The sequence below is a fragment of the Acomys russatus genome, chromosome 20, assembly GCF_903995435.1.
Source record: "Acomys russatus chromosome 20, mAcoRus1.1, whole genome shotgun sequence".
NCBI classification, from domain to species: Eukaryota; Metazoa; Chordata; class Mammalia; order Rodentia; family Muridae; genus Acomys; species Acomys russatus.
Window position 1 is genome coordinate 10,541,686 of NC_067156.1, and position 18,281 is coordinate 10,559,966.

Sequence of the window (18,281 nt, forward strand, 5' to 3'; positions counted from 1 at the left end):
CAATATCCTATTGCACCTTTAAAAGACAACAAAGAAAGGAGAAGTTTGCAGAAATGTGTAAAGACAAGAATGCAAGAGCCAAGGCCGAGGACTGTAAGGTAGGGCATTTAGTATTTCCCCAAAACACCAGCTTTTGCCTTTTCTATCCATAGAAGTGGATGTTGGGCATGGAGACATGGCTGGCTCTGTAGTTAAGAGCCCTTGGCCAGGTGTGGTGGCGCACGCCTTTAATCCCAGCACTTGGGAGGCAAAGGAAGGCGGATCGCTGTGAGTTGAAGGCCAGCCTGGTCTACAAAGCGAGTCCAGGACAGCCAAGGCTAACACAGAGAGACCCTGTCTCAAAAAACAAAAACAAAAACAAAACAAAACAACAAACAACAACAACAACAACAACAAAAAGAGCCCTGGTAAAGTTCTGATTCTAGCATTCATGTCAGGCCACTCATAAATGCCTGCAACTCCAGCTCCAAGAGTCTGACACCCTGTCCTGGCCTCTGAAGGCACCTCTCTCTCTGTGTCTCTGTCTGTCTGTCTGTCTGTCTGTCTGTCTGTCTGTCTGTCTGTCTCTCTCTCTCTCTCTCTCTCTCTCACACACACACACACACACACTTAGAAAAAGAAATCGATGTTAGAGTGTCATCTGATCTTTCCCTCCCCACTTTTCCATATTCTTCCCAGGCCTTTTCTCTTCCCCTCCTCCCGTCTTACCAGTTCTAGTGTGCCCAGCATTCGTCCAACCAGGCCCGCCTGCTAATAGCCAGTGGAGCCTTGAATCCACCAGTAGGCCATTCATCTTTGTGCTTAGCACACTTGTGATCCAATTGACTCTCAATAGTGCTAGTATCTGGGAACTAAGGCTCTGACACACAACTGGGGCTATATTCTGTCTCACCCACACCAGAGGCAATTCACTAATGCTACATAGAGAGAAATGTGAGAGCAGGGTGGGAGCCAGCTGGGAACAGGCAAGTGGAGGACATACAGGCACAGTCATTTGTACCTTCACAGGAACTTGTCACTATGAGAGGTGACAACAGTGGATTTGTTTGGAGTTGTTAAGGAACAAACTAACAGCATTATATATATATATATATTCAGAGGGAGGACACAGAAGAATCCCAACTTGTAGAAGGCCAGGTGTTTTTCACCAAAGGGTCAGTGGTCTGGGCAGTAAAGTTTAGCCAACCTACTATTGTGGGGTGTCCCAGAGAAGACTTCTCCGACATGAGTTTAAGCCAGTAGAGAGTCTTGTAGTAGCCAGCTGGCAACTACATTGGGTGTTCAGGATCCCAGTATAGCAGCAAGCCTTTCTCAGGGTGAACTTTTTAGCACTCTCCCCCCTCCGCTAAACACACACACACACACACACACACACACACACACACACACACTCCAAAACAAAATAAAAAATGAAACATATCCTGGGTTGACATATGGGTTGATTGCAGTTAACAAGAACAGTTAGCCAAAAGCAGACCTACAGAAGCCAAAAATCAATGTTAGTTCATCTACAGACTGTCCCATAACTATGGACTTTGATGGACTTTTTATGGGTCTTTGTTCTTATTTTGGAAGGTGATGCTATCTATAAACAAGCCACTGAGTTTAGTTATTGGCTTACATTCGTGTTTGAGCAGTCTTCTCTGGTGCACACTCCACAACATTCTGGAGGTCCCACAGAGATCCCCAGACTTGAAACATTAGGGTCTCAGAGCCCCTTGGAGTGAGGAAGAGTGTGTGCTGTTCAGGGGGCTCCTAGGGCGTGTATGACTTAAGATGTTCCAGGTCCCCAGGACTCCCTTTGATCATCCAGTGCCTAGCAACGCTTCAGAGGACTCTGACACCTCCACTCCAAAAGGAAACAGTAAAAAGTTGCCTGGTCTGTCACCTCTGGATAAGTCTGGTTAATGTGTCTTCTGTTTGGGCACATAAGAGAGATGAGACATGGTCTTTCATTAAGTGTCTAGGATCTGTGTGAGATGCCATTAGATTCTACCTGCCTGTTTCAGGTGTATGAATATTTGGTGGCCACTCCTGGTTGTCTTTAGTATGTGTCTTTCTAGGTCTCTCCCTCTCTGTCTCTCTGTCTGTCTCTGTCTCTGTCTCTCTCTCTCTCTCTCTCTCTCTCTCTCTCTCTCTCTCTCTCTCTCTCTCTCTGTGTGTGTGTGTGTGTATTTCTGTCAGTTCTGTTTTCTTGTATTGACCAATGGCTTTCTCTGGTTTGAGATGCCTTCTCACTTACAAACTGTGCCTCTTGTTGGGGACTTGAATTCTTTTGGCTCTGCCAGGTTGCCCAGAGAAGCCTAAAAAACCTCTGTCTGTCCCACTCTGGAGCACTTGCTTATATTGTTGCTAGACTTCTGCTCATGGTCCAGGCAGGTCCAGGTCCCAGTGTGGAGGTGAGGGTGAGGCGACAGAAGAGTTAATTCTGGTCAAGATCTTATACTCACAGACTCCATGCCATTGAGGTCCTCCTCCAAGGAACAATGACTATCTAATGCCTCTGTGACCTAGTACCAACCCTCATTCCTGGACCACCCTTGAGTCAATCCTGTTACCCTCTTGCCTTCTGAGGACCCGCAGGTGCTCATCCACGACTGTCAGGAGACGAAAGATGAAACCAGGTACGTGGGAAATATAGTAGTTCCTTTAGCTGAAATGATATGGGCCCAAGCCAGGTACATCAGCCTAAAGAACAGAACTGACCCATCTGACCCGGGCTCTCAGATGGAGAAAGTAAAGTCCACCGCACACAGACCATCAGTCCGCATGCTTTTACTACTGCGCAAGTTCACGGTAGGTATGAGCAATAGAGAAAGAAGGCTTCTTCCCACCGGGGAAACGAATATTAAAAACAAGGAGAAAATCTTGTCCTTCCTAGAGGCTAGTCGGCTTCCCCTGTGATCTGCTGTCTTCTACTGCTCCACTTTGAGGACATAAAAATGATGAGCCCAGTAAAGGAAGAGGTGAGTGGGGTACTGACTTGACTGCCTCTCAAATAGCCCTAAGACCAGAGGGGCCTGTTGATATTCTGAGGACACGCCCTGAAACTCTGTGGTAAAGAAGAAATGGACAGCTCAAACCCACAGGTTGACAGAGGATACCAGAGGGAAAGATCATTCTCCTGGAAACAACTGGCAGGACTCTGGTAACTTGTCACCAAGCTACTCATCTGGGGTCCACAAAACTTTCTGAGTTGCTCAGACCAAGATATGTTCCACCTAGACTGGGCAGCTTAGCATGGGGTGTCTCAGCCAGATACCAGGTTTGTGTGCAAGTGAATCCAAAACAGAGACCAACACCCCAGTGAACTCTGGGAAAACTGGTTTCACCAAGATCCAGTCTGTTGGGGGAAGATAAAAGTACCTGTTAGTTTTTAATAGATACTCTTTCTGGGAGGACTGACACTGCTCAATGGTAGTTAAAAAGCTTCTCCAGGAACAGGCCCCCTGATTTGCCTTGTCCCACCCCCCAGCAATGGGGTCTGACAATGGCCTGGCTTTCATAGCCAAGACCTCTCAATTAACAGCTACGTGGCTTCAGAGCTTTAGACCTAGATTGAAAACTTCATTGTGTATATAGATCTTAGAGTCCTAGGCAGGTAGGAAGAGTGAACTGGACATTAAAAAAAAAAGCAACAAATAGGACTCTTATTAGAGTTCAATGAAGGGTGGATACGCCTCCTTCCTTTTTGGGGGCAGTGGATTTACTCCCTGTGAGATTATGTTTGAAAGACCTCCCCTCACTGCTTACCTGGCTCAGAGAACTGTAGCTGGAAAAACTCTCTAATCACTTCTTTCTCAAGGCATCACAGATCCTACAGTCCTCCATAAAGGCTATTTATTGTACTATCTGTGAGACTTAGCCGAACTCTGAGTCCACCATCAGCTTCCCCTTGTTTGAGTATGGTGCTACGGTTGGGTCACACCGGTAGCCAAAGGGGCAGAGGAACCAACTTGGAAAAGATCCTACATGGCAATTCTCTCCATTTTTATGGCCATGAAGGTAACTGACATTACACCATGGGTCCACCACACCTGGGTCAAGACAGCAGAAGCCACAGATGCTGCTGAAAATGGATTACTTTTGGACTATGGACTCGTTGAAATTAAGGTTTCATTGGGCCCCAGGCCTTTCCAGTCCCTTCCCCTCTGCCTCTTCCCGAGTCATCATGTTTTGCCCTATGGTTATGAACGTAAAAGGTCAGGGTCCGATCCCCACCACCCTCAGGCCTGGACCTGGATACTGAGAAAGCAGACACAGGGAAGGAATTAGCTAGTGTGACTCCAGACCAGGAACCCATATTCCATCCTGACCTTCACTCACTCATGTCCACTTTAAGTGTCTGGTTTTATTAGAGAAAGGAAAGATGTGGGAGTTTATCTCTTGAGATAGGGACACCGAGTTTACAACTCTATGCATGCCCTGCAATTGAGTTCTCTAGTTGCCAGGAACAAGGGCGTTTCCATCGCAAAAATTGGGGTTGTGCAAAACTGAGACTTCCTGGAAAAATTCTTTTGAGAAACATAAGAGAACCTGGGAAATCAGACTTTCTGCCACAGGAAGGCACCCTATGGATAGATTTGAACCATCTCTTGGGGTCCCCAGAATTAACAAAGATCTCTTACCCATGCCAAGGCTCCAACCAACTCTCCCCTCCAGAGCACTAAACACACTTGGGGCCAGAATCCCACCTTCCGCGTCCCACTCTTGAATTGGTCCACCACTTAGTTAATCATTCCTAGCCAGAAGCCAGCCAGGATCACTCTTCATGCTTAGACCTCCAGTCCCCATACTACACAGGGATAGGAAAAGGCCAGACTCAGCCATTGACTGACAGAACTCACCGTGACTGGGCGCAGCCTAATGAACATTAAAGGACTTACAGTGTAATATACAAACCTGTAGCCTAGGCTTTCCCCCTTATTCTGTGGCCCGCTATTTTGCCTTGCAGGTTAATTTGCCTGGACAGTAGCAATATTACTGGCCCTCTGAGACTACCTAATGGGCATGTTATTAGTGGATTAGCTAAAAATGCCTCTTCAAATGCCTTCCAAACTGAGAAACCCCCTTTATGCTCCTTAGTACACACTCTCCCCAGGCATACTCTATATAAATGGACTCTGGACTACTTAGAATTAGGAAAAAAAAAAAAAGCTGTTCCTGTCTTCATCCCACTCATGGTTGGACCCGACAACAGCCATAGACACACTAGCCTTTATCATGGGAGATAAAAACTTTAAAAACTAAGTAGGCAGGTTGATCAGGACCTAGAGGTATTAAACGTGTCCATGTTCAAATTGAAAGGACAGTTGGATTCCTTCACAGAAACGGTCCTATAGAATCAGAGACTTAAACTTACTTCTCATGAGATAAGGGGGGCTATGCATGGCTTTGGGAAGGACCTGTTGTTTCTATGTTAATTGATCAGGAATAATTAGAGAAAATCTTGCCACAGTTGGGCAAAACCTCAAAAAGAGAAAGAGACAAAGACATAATCAGATCGCTGGTGCAAGCCTCTCCTCTCTTGATCTCCTTGGCCACTCTGCTATTAGCACTAGCTGGACCTTTAATTTCTTACCCCAATTGATTAGTGGTGGGGCCCTGCATCTTAAACTATTTAGACAATTGTGTGAAGGAGGAGTCACAATTTGACTCATTTACTAAGAGAAGTGGGATTGTAACAGGGCCATAGTCCTTAGCACAACTGACTCCATGATGGAAATACCGTTCAGGCCATAAAACTCAGCATGTAGACAACACCACCTGCTAAAACAAAAACAAAAATCATATTCATCAAAGTCCATAGTTCTGCCAAAGTCTAGGCATGTAATCACCTTGTCTTTTGGCTTCTGTAGTTCTGTCTCTCCTAACTGTTCTCGTTAATTGAAGTGTGTCAACCCAGAACAGAACATGGCTTCTGTGCTCAACAGCTCACTCTGAGGAAGGCTCAGTGCCACACTGGGATTGAACACCCAAGGTAGTTGCCCCTTGGCTAATCAATACTTGCTATTGGGCCATGACTGCAAGAAAAGGTCTCATAGAGCTGAGCAGCCAAGATGTGTGATTTTACCAAGGACCAGACCACAGAATTCAAAGAGGCTTTCCAGCTGTTTGACTGAATAGGTGATGGCAAAATCCTGTACAGCCAATGTGAGGATGTGATGAGGGCCCTGGGCTAGAACCCCACCAATGCCGAGGTGTTCAAGGTCCTGGGGAACCCTAAGAGTGATGAGACGAATGTGAAGGGTCTGGACTTTGAGCACTTCCTGCTGATGCAGCAGACTGTGGCCAAGAGCGAGGACCAGGGAACTCATGAGGATTGTGTTGACGGCCTTCGTGTGTTTGACAAGGAAGGGAATGGAACCATCATGGGGGCGGAAATCAGTCATGTCACACCGGGTGAAAAGATGACAGAAGAAGAAGTAGAGATGCTGGTGGCCGGGCCATGAAGAGCTTGCCCCGATGGTGCTTAGTGGCATTTCCACATGCCAAGCCTATGCCGGAGCTGGTGCCTGAGCCTGAGCCTGAGCCGGACCCTGTGCCTTGCCCAGTGTGAGATTTCTGTGTGGCCCCAAAGGCTCCCTTATCACAGCACCTTTGCCCATCTGGTTTCTTTTGAATGATGTTTGCCTTCCCCAAATGAAACTTGCTCTTTTCCCTGAAAAAATAAAAGGTCTGAGCAGTCTTCTTTGGTTGACACCCCACAACAGGTTTTGCTTTTGGTAGGGGTATTTTATCACAACAGCCAAAAGGAAACTATTATCCCAGGATTGCTGTGAACGCAGCCCTGCAGACTCATAGTCACAGTGTCAAAACATCCTGCATTTTTGAAGACCTGATTCACCCCTTAATTTCTATTCCTATCTCACACCTTCTCAGCTATTTTTAAAAAATCATGACATTCTCATATTATGCAACTGTAGCTTTCCCCTCATAAAATATTTGATGTGTTTTCTTAATCCTAATTTTGGGACTATTTGGCGCCAATTTAAAAAAATCTTTTCTGTCTTTCTTCATATGAGTGTTTACTTGCAATTGCCTGCAAAGTGAGGAAAAAAAACCTCTGATTGTGGAGTTTTTTCAAATGCAAAAATATTTGTGAATATTAAATTTGGCAACAGATTAGCGTGGCATATAATTTTTCGTGCAAATTTAATTAGACATTTATTGACTTCACATCTGTACTTTAAAGCTAGCCAGGCTAGCGTGTTTGCAGACGCCATCCTCCGGGCTCTTCGGTCGTGGGCCCTCCTTCTATGGTACCTCATGGATAAGGCAGCTTGTCCACAGTCCTCTGACTTGACGAACTGGCTGCTCTCTGGAGCTATCAAGCAAATGCTTCCTCTCCCTTTGTGAAAATTCAGGGCAGTGTCCATCCAGGAAAGATAGTATGGTGAGAGGAGGCAGCTTCCTCCCCAGCGTTCTCGGGCCATGGACTTTCTTCGTGAGTCTACAAAACTTAAGTGGAAAGTACGCTTGGAAGACTGACCAAAGGGCTCAATGTTTAAAAGCACTTGCTGCTCTTCCAGAAGACACAGGGCGAGCACCTGGCACCTAAGTGGCAGCTCAAAACTCTCTGTATTTCTATTTTAGCAGTCTGACACCTTGTTCTGTCCTCTGTGGGAACTGCATGAATATAGTGCACACACGTACGTCAATGCAGGCAAAACACCCAGACACATAAAATAAGGAACAATATATGTAACTTTTAAAAATTACATTTATTTATCATTTATTTGTGTGTTGATGGGCTCCCATGTGCAAAACATCATGTGTGTGGAGGTCAGAGAATAACCTGTGGCAATCAGTTCTGTCCTTCCAACATGTGGGTCCCGGATCAAATGCAGGTTGTTAGGCTTGGCAGGAAGTGTCTTTCCCTTGCTGAGCCACTTCACCAGCCCCAAACTTCATAATTTTGATTCCTATTCAGAATAATGTTGTTGTTGTTGTTTGAGACAGGGTTTCTCTGTGTAACCCTGGCTATCCTGGGACTTGCTCTGTGGACCAAGCTGACCTGAAACCCAGAGATCTGCCTTCCTCTGCTTCCTGAGTTCTGGGATTAAAGTTGTGTAAACCACTACCCAGCTTAGAATAATATTTAAAATGCACAAAATAAAAAGGAAATTAAATAAAACAATTTAAAAAAGAATAAAGCATTGATAGTAATGGATTGTATGTCCTGGGTTATTTATTTTGAGATACAGTGTTGTTCTATGCACCAGGCTGGTTTAAAGTTCACCATGTAGCCCAGAGCATCCTCAAACAACTGGCAATTCATCTGCTGTAACTTCTCAAATGCTGTCAATAAAGATGTGAGCTGCCATTCCTAGCTGTTTATTATGATGATGATGATGATGATGTGTTATAGTTATTCATTATTATTATCATTGGTTTTTCAAGACAAGGTTTCTCTGTTTGTTAGCCCTGGCTGTCTTGGACTCACTTGGTAGACCAGTCTGACATCAAATTCACAGAGATCCTCCTGCATCTGCCTCCCAGTGCTGGGATTAAAGGTGTGTGCCACCACACCTGGCTTCATTATTAACGTATTTAATTATGGTAGGATCTAGCTGTAGGCCTAGTAACTACTGTCATGTCAAAGTAGCAGTGAATGTAAACATTGCCAACAGGCACTGTGACCTGATAGGGTTTTTGTTTTCGTTTGTTTTACTTTGAGGCAGAATTTCTCTATGTAGCACAGGCTGGCCTAGAATTAGCAATTTAGGTCCGGCTACCCTGGAACTCATCAGCCTTCTGACCCTGCCTCCCAAGTACTGTCTATGATTACAGGTCTGTAAGCCACCAGGCCTGGCTTGTTATTTCAGCTGATGACAAAGTAACAAACACACACACACAGCCTGGTGCTGGTGGTGCACACCTTTAATCCTAGCACTTGAGAGGCAGAGGGAGGCAGACCTCTATGAGTTCAAGGCCAGCCTGGTCTACAAAGTGAGTTCCAGGACACCCAGGGCTACACACAGAGAAACCCTGTCTCAAAACACACACACACACACACACACACACACACACACACACACACACACACACTCACACACACACACACACAGTGACCACTATATGGCTTTCTTCCCTATTTTCACACTTAAGGGAAAAAAGAGCTACATTTTACCAATAGGTAAATACAAATAGTACATAGCTTCTACTTCACAGAATCTAGGAATTCCATGTGTGGATGTGGACAGAATCAAAGGGGGGACCAGTGACGGATGCCTGGACATCAGGAATTATTATGACAAGAGGGTTTCAGCTACCAAGTGACTCTAGGCTCTGCAGCTGTTGATTGACTCTGAAGCTGATCTGGCCGCCTTAGTCCCAGCGCCGTGCCTTTCACTGACAGTGTGTTTGAGATGTCCTAGTGATTTCCAGTCTCTCACTAATGTTGAGTTGAGGATGCGCCTTTTGGGTAGCATAACTTTAGATGTTTTCATTTCAGGCCCACCAGCCATATCATCTCAGCTCACTGCTGATGTAAACGAGTCTCTGTACAAGGTCAGGTTGACCATAAACTATGTTTATGTCCAATGAGATACTCTGTGGCCTTGTTCCCAGAAATTCGCCCCCAACCATAGTCCAGCTGCCCGCGATGGGCAGGCACACTTTCAAGATCAGTTAGAAAGTCATGTTAGCAAAATAACTTGAGTCAGAGATGACCACCCTGTTCCACCATCGGTCCCCTGTATGAGCCGATTGTGGTTTTCACCCTTAAATATGCAATACAACTCCCTCTCAGGGTTGAAGTTCTGATCCCAAACTGGCCACTTCCCTGAGCTCGGAAAATAAAGCTTCCAATTTTAGCTTGTGTCTGAAATGAGTTTTCTTGGCTTCTACCCAGAACCCAACAATTAAGAGCCAAAACCTGGGGCTGAGAAACAGCTCAGTGGGTAAAGTATTTGCTGAACAAGTGTGAAGATCTGAGATCAGGTCCCCAGAATACACATAGAGCCAGAGGCAGTAGTGCACCTGCAATCCCAGGGTTCCATGACAGGAGAATGCCTGGAGCTGGTGAGCCAGCTAGCCTGGCATATGAAGCTTCAACAAAAAGACCTTGCTGTAAACAACATGCAAGGCATGGAAAAATTTCGTGGTCATTTGACCTCACGCACAATGTGACATACATGCTATCCTCACACATATGCATACATACACACAGATGAGCATAGCTCTCTCTCTCTCTCTCTCTCTCTCTCTCTCTCTCTCTCTCTCTCACACACACACACACAGATTTTTTTGTTTCTTTGGCTTTTTTTTCAAGACAGGGTTTCTCTGTGTAGCCTTGACTGTCCTGGACTCCCTTTGTAGACCAGGCTAGCCTCAAACTCACAGAGATCTACTTGCCTCTGCCTTCCGAGGGCTAGGATTAAAGATGTGATCCACCACACCTGGCCACACAGAGATTTTTTTAAAAAGATAAAATAAACAATCACAAATCTAGTGCTTGTTAGGTGCATCCCTGTAAATCCAGCACACAAGAGTCTGAGGTAAGAAAGTTGTTCTGAGCTGGGCCTAGCCTACAAAAAGACTGCCAGGCTAGCCCTGGCCTGCTGGTAAGGTTAGTTCATGGAAGGAAGCAGCCATGTTTGAAAGTAATATCTAATTGAGGGGCAGACAAAATGACAAATCAGAGAGCAATTTGACAGAAAGAGTCAGAGATACGGTTCCCGCAACTCACCTGAGGAAAACTCAGGAAAGAGAGATGACTTGAGAGAGAAGCAGAAAGCGTTGTGGGAGGCAGTTTTACCAGGAGAATTTTACAGAGACAAGTTGCAGAGAGAATAAGCCAGACACAGGTGAAGACAGAATGAGCCAGAGAATGAGAAGGAGCCAGAAGATTAGAACAGACTACCAGACTTAGTTTGAGGCCAAGCAAAGAAATTCAATCAGAAGCTGAGAGAAGCCAGTTTGAATCAGTCAGCTTGGAGAGGAGTTTGGGTCAGAACAGCCGAGTTGAACCAGCCAGCCAGAGTTCAGAAAGAACTAGAAAGGGTAAGACTCCAAGAGGACAGTTACACCAGACCAATAAAAGTTACTCTTAAATGGTGGAGTTTGACTGAGTGCCTCATTAGTTAGAACATTCATAATCTCAGTTGGGTTTGGTGGTTCAACCCCCACAGTCCAGCACTTGGGAGGCTGAGGTGGGAGGACCAGAAGTTCCAGGCCTGTGCAAGCTACAGAATAAGTTCGGAGAACTTGCCTAAAGAACTTAAAAGCAATCGACCTAAACAACAACAACAAAACCTCCAGCCACCCACAATATTATACAACACTTTTTCTTTTCCAAATACAGTTTTCTTTGAGGTCATATTTTCCTCGTGCTCTTAAGTTGTGACATCTGCCAGCGAGTTAGATGTACCAGCAGATGTGACAGTCCATACTAAACCAGACATGGAATTTGTAAAACAGTAAAACATTCTTGCAATTATTTTTGGTCTTGGACATGTATTTTGTCATCAGAATGTTATTTATATTAACATAGAATGTCATTTTTATAATTTCTCTTTCTTTCTTTCTTCCTTCCTTTCTTCTCAGATATGCTCTCACATGGCCTGGGTTGGTCTCCAGATCATTAAGCATCTGAGGACCCTGAGCTGCCAACCTTCCGACCCTCCAATCTCCATCTCCCTGATGGCAGGGCTGCAGGTGTGATCTTTATTTTCCCGTGCTAATTTCTTGTTTTGTTCTAAATGTTTACATTCAGACTGTCTGTCTATCTATCTATCTATCTATCTATCTATCTATCTATCTATCTATCTATCTAATCTGTTCTTGGATGTGTTTTTTTCTTTCTTTTCAATAATTTCTGTGGTTGAGGCGATCTAGGTGAGTTACTATGAATTAAGAGCAGAATAAAGACACAGCATTGCTGCTTCTTCCAAGCGCCACCTCAGGCTGCCATCCAGCTTCTTCGTGTCAGCAGAGCGGCTGCTGTAAGACAGTGCCCTTGATCTCTCAACTATAGAAACAGACTCTAGCTTCTGGCTTCATCTCCCTACATGACATAACATGGTTGTTGCGTGCAGCCCTGTTTTCTCCCTGTGTGGCGCTGTTGTAATGCCACTTACACATACTTGGGAATGTGTTTGTTGCTCCAGCACAGCTTCTTAAGAAGCATAGCTTCTTAAACTGTTTATCTAGAAAGCTATTTGTGCCTGAAAAAATTTTACATGGTCCTGGCTGGATATGTACATGAGATAAGCATACAAATTAAACATTCACCGATAGTAAGCAATGAATTATTGAAAGTTGTTTCTAGCCACTCGGCCTTGTAATCCTACATACCTGGGAGACTGAGGTGGAAGGATCACAGATTCTGGGCCAGTCTGTACTACACTGTAAACTGAGACCAGCTTGGGAAAATTGATGAGATCCTCAGTTCAAAGGAAAAGGTGAAGAGACCAGGGGACGGCCTCAGGAGTAGACTGCTTGCTTAACATGCACGAGGCCCTGGGTTGAATCTCCATTACCACAAAAAATATTTTTGAAAAACTGGTACATGTAAAATTTTACCATTTATTGGTGACTAAAGCAAATTTGCATGCTAATGAGATGGATGTATTTGTTTGAATAACACAACCCAATCTAAAGGCATAATCCACTTATCCACTGAGAAATAACAGTAGGAAAATATTTAAAATATTTTCCATAATCAAACCTTATTATTTTTACATGGGTTAAAAAAAAACTTAATACATACAAGGAAAACACGGAAGTTCATAATGAAGTCAGGATTGGCCGGAGAGCAAAGGTTTTTGCTGTTGAGCTCGATGATCTGAGTTTGCTCTCCAGGCTCTACATGGTAGGAAGAGATAACCAGCTCCTGAAAGTTGTCCATTGACCTCTACATACAGTTAAAAAGTAATGGACACTAGTTGTAAATCTGCACCGAGGTATTCTGGCAGTTCTCTAGGGTGACCTGAGCAGTGCAAAGTGCTTGTACTGTGTGTTCACAGTGAAGCCTGCAGTGAAAACACAATGTGGTACAGATAATTCCAGAGTCATTACACACCTGACTTTGAAATAATTTTGGTCTTTGCATGCTCAGAAACCTTCTACTGTTGCCAATCTTTTGAGTTCCTAGGTGCAGTTGGATATTGCTACCTCTGGACACCAGAGTTTGTGGAAATAGCAAGGCCCTATACACCAGCACAAAGGCAGGGGTGTGGGAAGACTGGGGATGGGCGAGGGGTGGGCACTGAGCCCCTAATCTGGACTGAGACTGAAAAAAAGTATTTGAGGCTTGAAAAACAGCTCTTACTTCTACCCCAGCCCCAGAACTTCCAGATGTCACAAAACTCATCTGGTTTTCCATGAAACAAAAGACAAAAGGAGTTGTAACCCAAACTGTAGGGCAGTGGAAATGCCCTGATATACCTGTCCAACCAACTGGACCTTGTAGCCACAGGATGGCCCACTATCTAAGAGCTGTTAGCAGCTACGATGGTTTAGTAAAAGAAAACAAACAAACTCTGGGTCAAGAACTTACACTCACGGCGCCCCATGGCATGCTTGAGGCCATCCTCTGAGAAACAGCAGAATGCTGACTAACGACTGTGCAATCCTGGACCACACCCTATTCCTGGCCCACCCTTCAGTCCGGTTTGCCTGATGACACAGGTGCTTATCCATGATAGTCACGAGATGAAAAATAAAACCTGGGGCCGGGTGGTGGTGGCACACGCCTTTAATCCCAGCACTTGGGAGGCCGAGGCAGGCGGATCGCTGTGAGTTCGAGGCCAGCCTGGTCTACAAAGCGAGTCCAGGCCAGCCAAGGTTACACAGAGAAACCCTGTCTCAAAAACAACAACAACAAAACAAAACAACAAAAAATAAAACCTGGAATTTGGGAGCTACAGTAGTTACTGTAACTAAATGATTTGAGCCTAAGCCGGGTACCTCATCCCAGAGAGCAGAGCTGCTTGGTGTGACCCAGTTTCTCAGATGGGAAAGAGGAAAGCCCACCACTGTATTCAATGAGCATCAGTTGGCATGCTTTTGCTACTGGGTGTGTCCATTGTATGATCTACAGAGAAAGAGAGCTTCTTACTGCTGAGGAAAAGAAAAAAGACATTAAAATATCTTGGCCTTCCCCTACAAACTGCTTCCCCTACAAGCTGCTGTCTTTCATTGCTGAGCTTCTGACTTGATGCCGGACAAAGGGCCCCAAGACCAGTGGAGCCTATTGAGAGTCTGACGACGTACCACAACCTGGAACTGCTTGAGACTCCATGGTAAAGAAGAAATGGACAGCTCACACCCACAGGTTGATGGAGGACACCAGAGAGAAAGGTCATCCTCCCCAAATCAACTGGCAGGTCTCTAGTAACTAACCTTTACCAGGAGCTCACAAAACTTTGAGTTGCTCAGACCAAGGAATGTTCTCCCTAGACTAGAGAGCCTAGTGTGGCAAGTCTCCGCCAGATGCCAGGTTTGTGCTCAAGTGAATACAAAACAGAGAGTCCTTCCTCAGGATTGCGTCCAAGTGAGAGACCAGCACCCAAGTGAACTCGGGAGGCTGGCTTTACCAAGTTCTGGTTGGCTGGGGGAGGATAAGAAGTACCGGTGAGTTTTTAAAGATACCCTTTCTGTGAGGATAGACTGAGACTGCTCAAATAATATCTAAAAAGCTTCTCCAGGAACAGGCCCGACTTGTTTCTCCATTACCAATGAGACCAGACAGTGGTCCAACCTTCACAGCCAAAACCTCTTCACTAGTAGCTAAAGTTTTAGACTTTAGATTAAAGATTTTATTGTGCATATAGACCTCAGAGTTATGTCCGGGCTTAAAAAAATAAACAAGACATTATAAAAACGTTAACAAAACTCTCATTAGGATCTATCAAAGGGTGGATATGCCCACTTCCTTCACTTTGCCTAGGCCTGCTGCACCCCACAGAGGGAGGAATTTACTCCTATGTGTTTGAAAACCTCCCCCACTGCTTCACAGGCTCAGAGACCTGTAGTTGGCAAAAACATCTAACCATTCCTTCAAGTTACTACAGACCCTCCAATTTTCTGTACAGGCTATTCATTAAACTATCTGAGAGGCCAAGCCAACCTCTGAATCCACCACCAGTCTAGTGATACAGTGTAGGTCAAGTGACCAGCCAAAGGGCATTGCAAGTAACCTGGAATGGACACTCCAAGGCAGTTCTCCCCTCCTATAGCAGTGAAGGTAGCTGGCATCACGCCACAGACACCCCACACCCAGGTGAGGAATGTGGAGGCCACAGATGCTGCTGCCAAATGGCCTGTTTCTGGACTATAAATCTGTTAAAGTTTCATTGGGCCCTGGGCCCTTCCATTCGCTGGCCCTCTACCTCCTCCAGAGTCTTGTGTTTTTCCCTATGGGTATGAATACAAGGTCATGGCCTAAGCCCCACTGCTCTCGAGCCTGGACTGGAAACTGAGAAAGATAGTATAGGGACAGTGTTAGCTAGTGTGACTACTGACCAGTGATGATTATTCCGTCTTGACCTTTGCTCATTGATGCCCACTTTAAGTGTCTGGTTGCATGGGAAAAATAACATATAAAAATTTATCTTTTGAGATAAGATTACAGGATTTACAATTCTATGCCTGCCCTGCACCTGGGCCCCCTAATTGCCAGAAACAAGAGAGTTTCTATTGCAAAAATTGGGGTTATAAAACTAAGGTTTTCTGAAAATTCCTTTAAAAGAGTCTGGGCTTTGAAAAACAGAAAGAAAAAAAAAACCCACAAAACCTGGAGAATCAGACTTTATGCCACACGAAGGGACCCTGTGTATATATATCTATATCTATCTATCTATCTATCTATCTATCTATCGATAGATAGATAGAGAGAGAGAGAGAGAGAGAGAGAGAGCAGAATGGAGGGAGAGTCCCAATATGTTCAGAAGTACTTATAAGATTGCACGAAGAGCTGATGTCATGGCTTGCTGTCTTTGTTTTCAGTTGGGGACAGGGTCATGCAGCCCAGGTTGACCTTGAGTTCCTGGTGCAGTAGAGCATGCCCTGGAACTTCTGACCCTTTGCTTCTATCTGAGTTCAGGGATTATAGGTGTATACCACAGCTCTCGGTTTATGCAGTGCTGGGGCCTGAGCCCAGGGCTTCACATGTGCTAAGCAAATCTTCTGCCAGCTGAGCTAGATACTCGCCCCCACAATCTCACATTCTTGAGGGAGAATCGGGTTAAGAAAACTGCATCGTGAGAACCCCGTGAATTTTGGATCCCCTTGTTGCACCTCTGCACTTGTTCCTGCAGAATCCTTTCTGCCCTCGTGGCCTTACAAAAGTGAGGTCTAGAAGGATACAGGACACTGTTCCATGGCTGTTTCGTGAATCACATTTTTGAGAGAAGCAGTTGTCCTGCTGGCTCCAGCGGATCTCCCGGAAATCTGTAAATGTTCTGATCCTAACACTAGGTCTCTAGTTGATGGTGTTGCCTATGGAGAAGCGAAGAGTGTAGTTGGCCAGTAAGCAGAGGCACACACAGTTTCAAATGCCAGGATGGAGCATCTAAAGGCTCCCAGGGACAGGATGTACATGATGGCATTGGGAGGCAAGCTGGACTCCTCCCCACACGTCACACTCCTGCAGTAGAGTCTCACTGAAACCCCAGGAGGGAAAAGAACACCATCCATTCAGCAAAGGCAGAGTGCAGCGTCTGCGCTTGCGTTCAGCTGTGCCTCATTGACTTTCGATAAGACTCCTACTCAGACTTGGGCTGCGCGCTGTAATTAGCGCAGAAAACAGACTCCCCTGTCCCAGGCTGAGGAACAGCTTCCTGCTCTTTCTGTTTCTCTTCTACTACCACATGATGGCTGTCTGTCCTGATACATACAGTGCAGTTAGGTGTTTCCGGCCCATGTGGCAGCTGGAAAGCCAGATGTTCACAATTTGGCCTTACTCATTAAAGGGTCTAACTTTCCTTTCCTTTTCTTCTAAAAGAAGCTTAGCTTATTTCTATGTATACGACTGTTTGCCAACAATATATGACAGTGCATCACATGTGTACTTGGTGCCTGCAGAGGCCAGAAGAGGGCACCATTACAGACCATTGTGATATGCCATGTGAGCCGTGAGAAGGGCTCCTGGATCTTTTGAAGAGGAGCCTGTGCTCTTAACTGCCACACCTTCTTTCCAGCCCCCTCACTTTACGACTCTTTTCTTTTTCTTTTTTCACTATTTGTATTAATTCATTCATATTACATTTCACTAGTTATCCCATCCATCCCTTGTATCCTCCCATTCCTCCCTCCCTCCTGCTTTCCCCCTACTCCCCTCCGCTATGACTGTTCCTGAGGGGGATTTCCTCTTCCTGTATATCCTCATAAGGTATCATGTCTCTTCTTGGTAGCCTGCTATCCTTCCTCTGAGTGCCACCAGGCCCTCCCTCAAGGGGACGTGGTTAAATATGGGGCACCAGAGTTCATGAGAAAGTCAGTCCCCAGTCTCCACTCAACTGTGGAGAATGTCCTGTCCATTGGCTAGATCTGGGTCGGGGCTCAATATTTACTGCATGTATAGTCCTTGGCTAGTGCCATAGTTTGAGCAGGGTGACTCTTTTCTTTAAGAGTCATTATTATTTTCATGGAGGTGGTAGAAATTTCACTGTAGCCGATGCAGGGGAAATTGTTTGTGTGTGTGGTGTTGGGGCTCATACCTGGTGCTTTGTACATGTTTAGTCCAGGACTCTGCTGCTGAAGCATACCTCCAATGCCAAGTAAATGATTTTGTGTCCAAGCTTAAAGTCCAGATATGTTTGCAGGGCCACATACGGTCCCTGCTGCCATCGCCTCAGGCATCCTGGGACAATTGTTCCTCCAGTTGTCCTCCTATGTAGTCTTGCCATGGGAACATCCTTCTTTCCATGTCTATGACACCTCAGGGTGGGCACCTTCTCTGACATGTATGTAGCCCTTTTGGCCTCACAGGAACTATTCTCATTCTTCCGAACACCCGCTTGCTTCTGTATTGTGCCTCCTCGTGGCTCTAACCAGGACACAGACTATTTGATTTGGGATTTAATAAACTATCACTAGAGTCTCAGGAAGACTGAGAGGCTGAACCGTGAGTGTGTGTGTGTGTGTGTGTGTGTGTGTGTGTGTGTGTGTGTGTGTGTGCGCGCGTGCTTCTTTTTGCTCAAGTGATATTTAGAAAAATTGGGAACAGTATGTGTACAATAGAGAATATACCTCAGTGACAAGCTTTAGCAGTCAATGCTGGCACAGTAAAGGTGGGGGGAGAGGTGTGTGAGTGACACTGGACTTTACCTCCT

At 45.3% G+C, this 18,281-nt stretch overlaps 1 pseudogene; it reads left to right on the top strand.

The window, feature by feature from the left end:
• Positions 1-6,059: 6,059 nt before the first annotated feature.
• LOC127204747 (myosin light polypeptide 6-like) lies at positions 6,060-6,452 on the top strand (annotated as a pseudogene).
• The last annotated feature ends 11,829 nt before the right edge of the window (positions 6,453-18,281 follow it).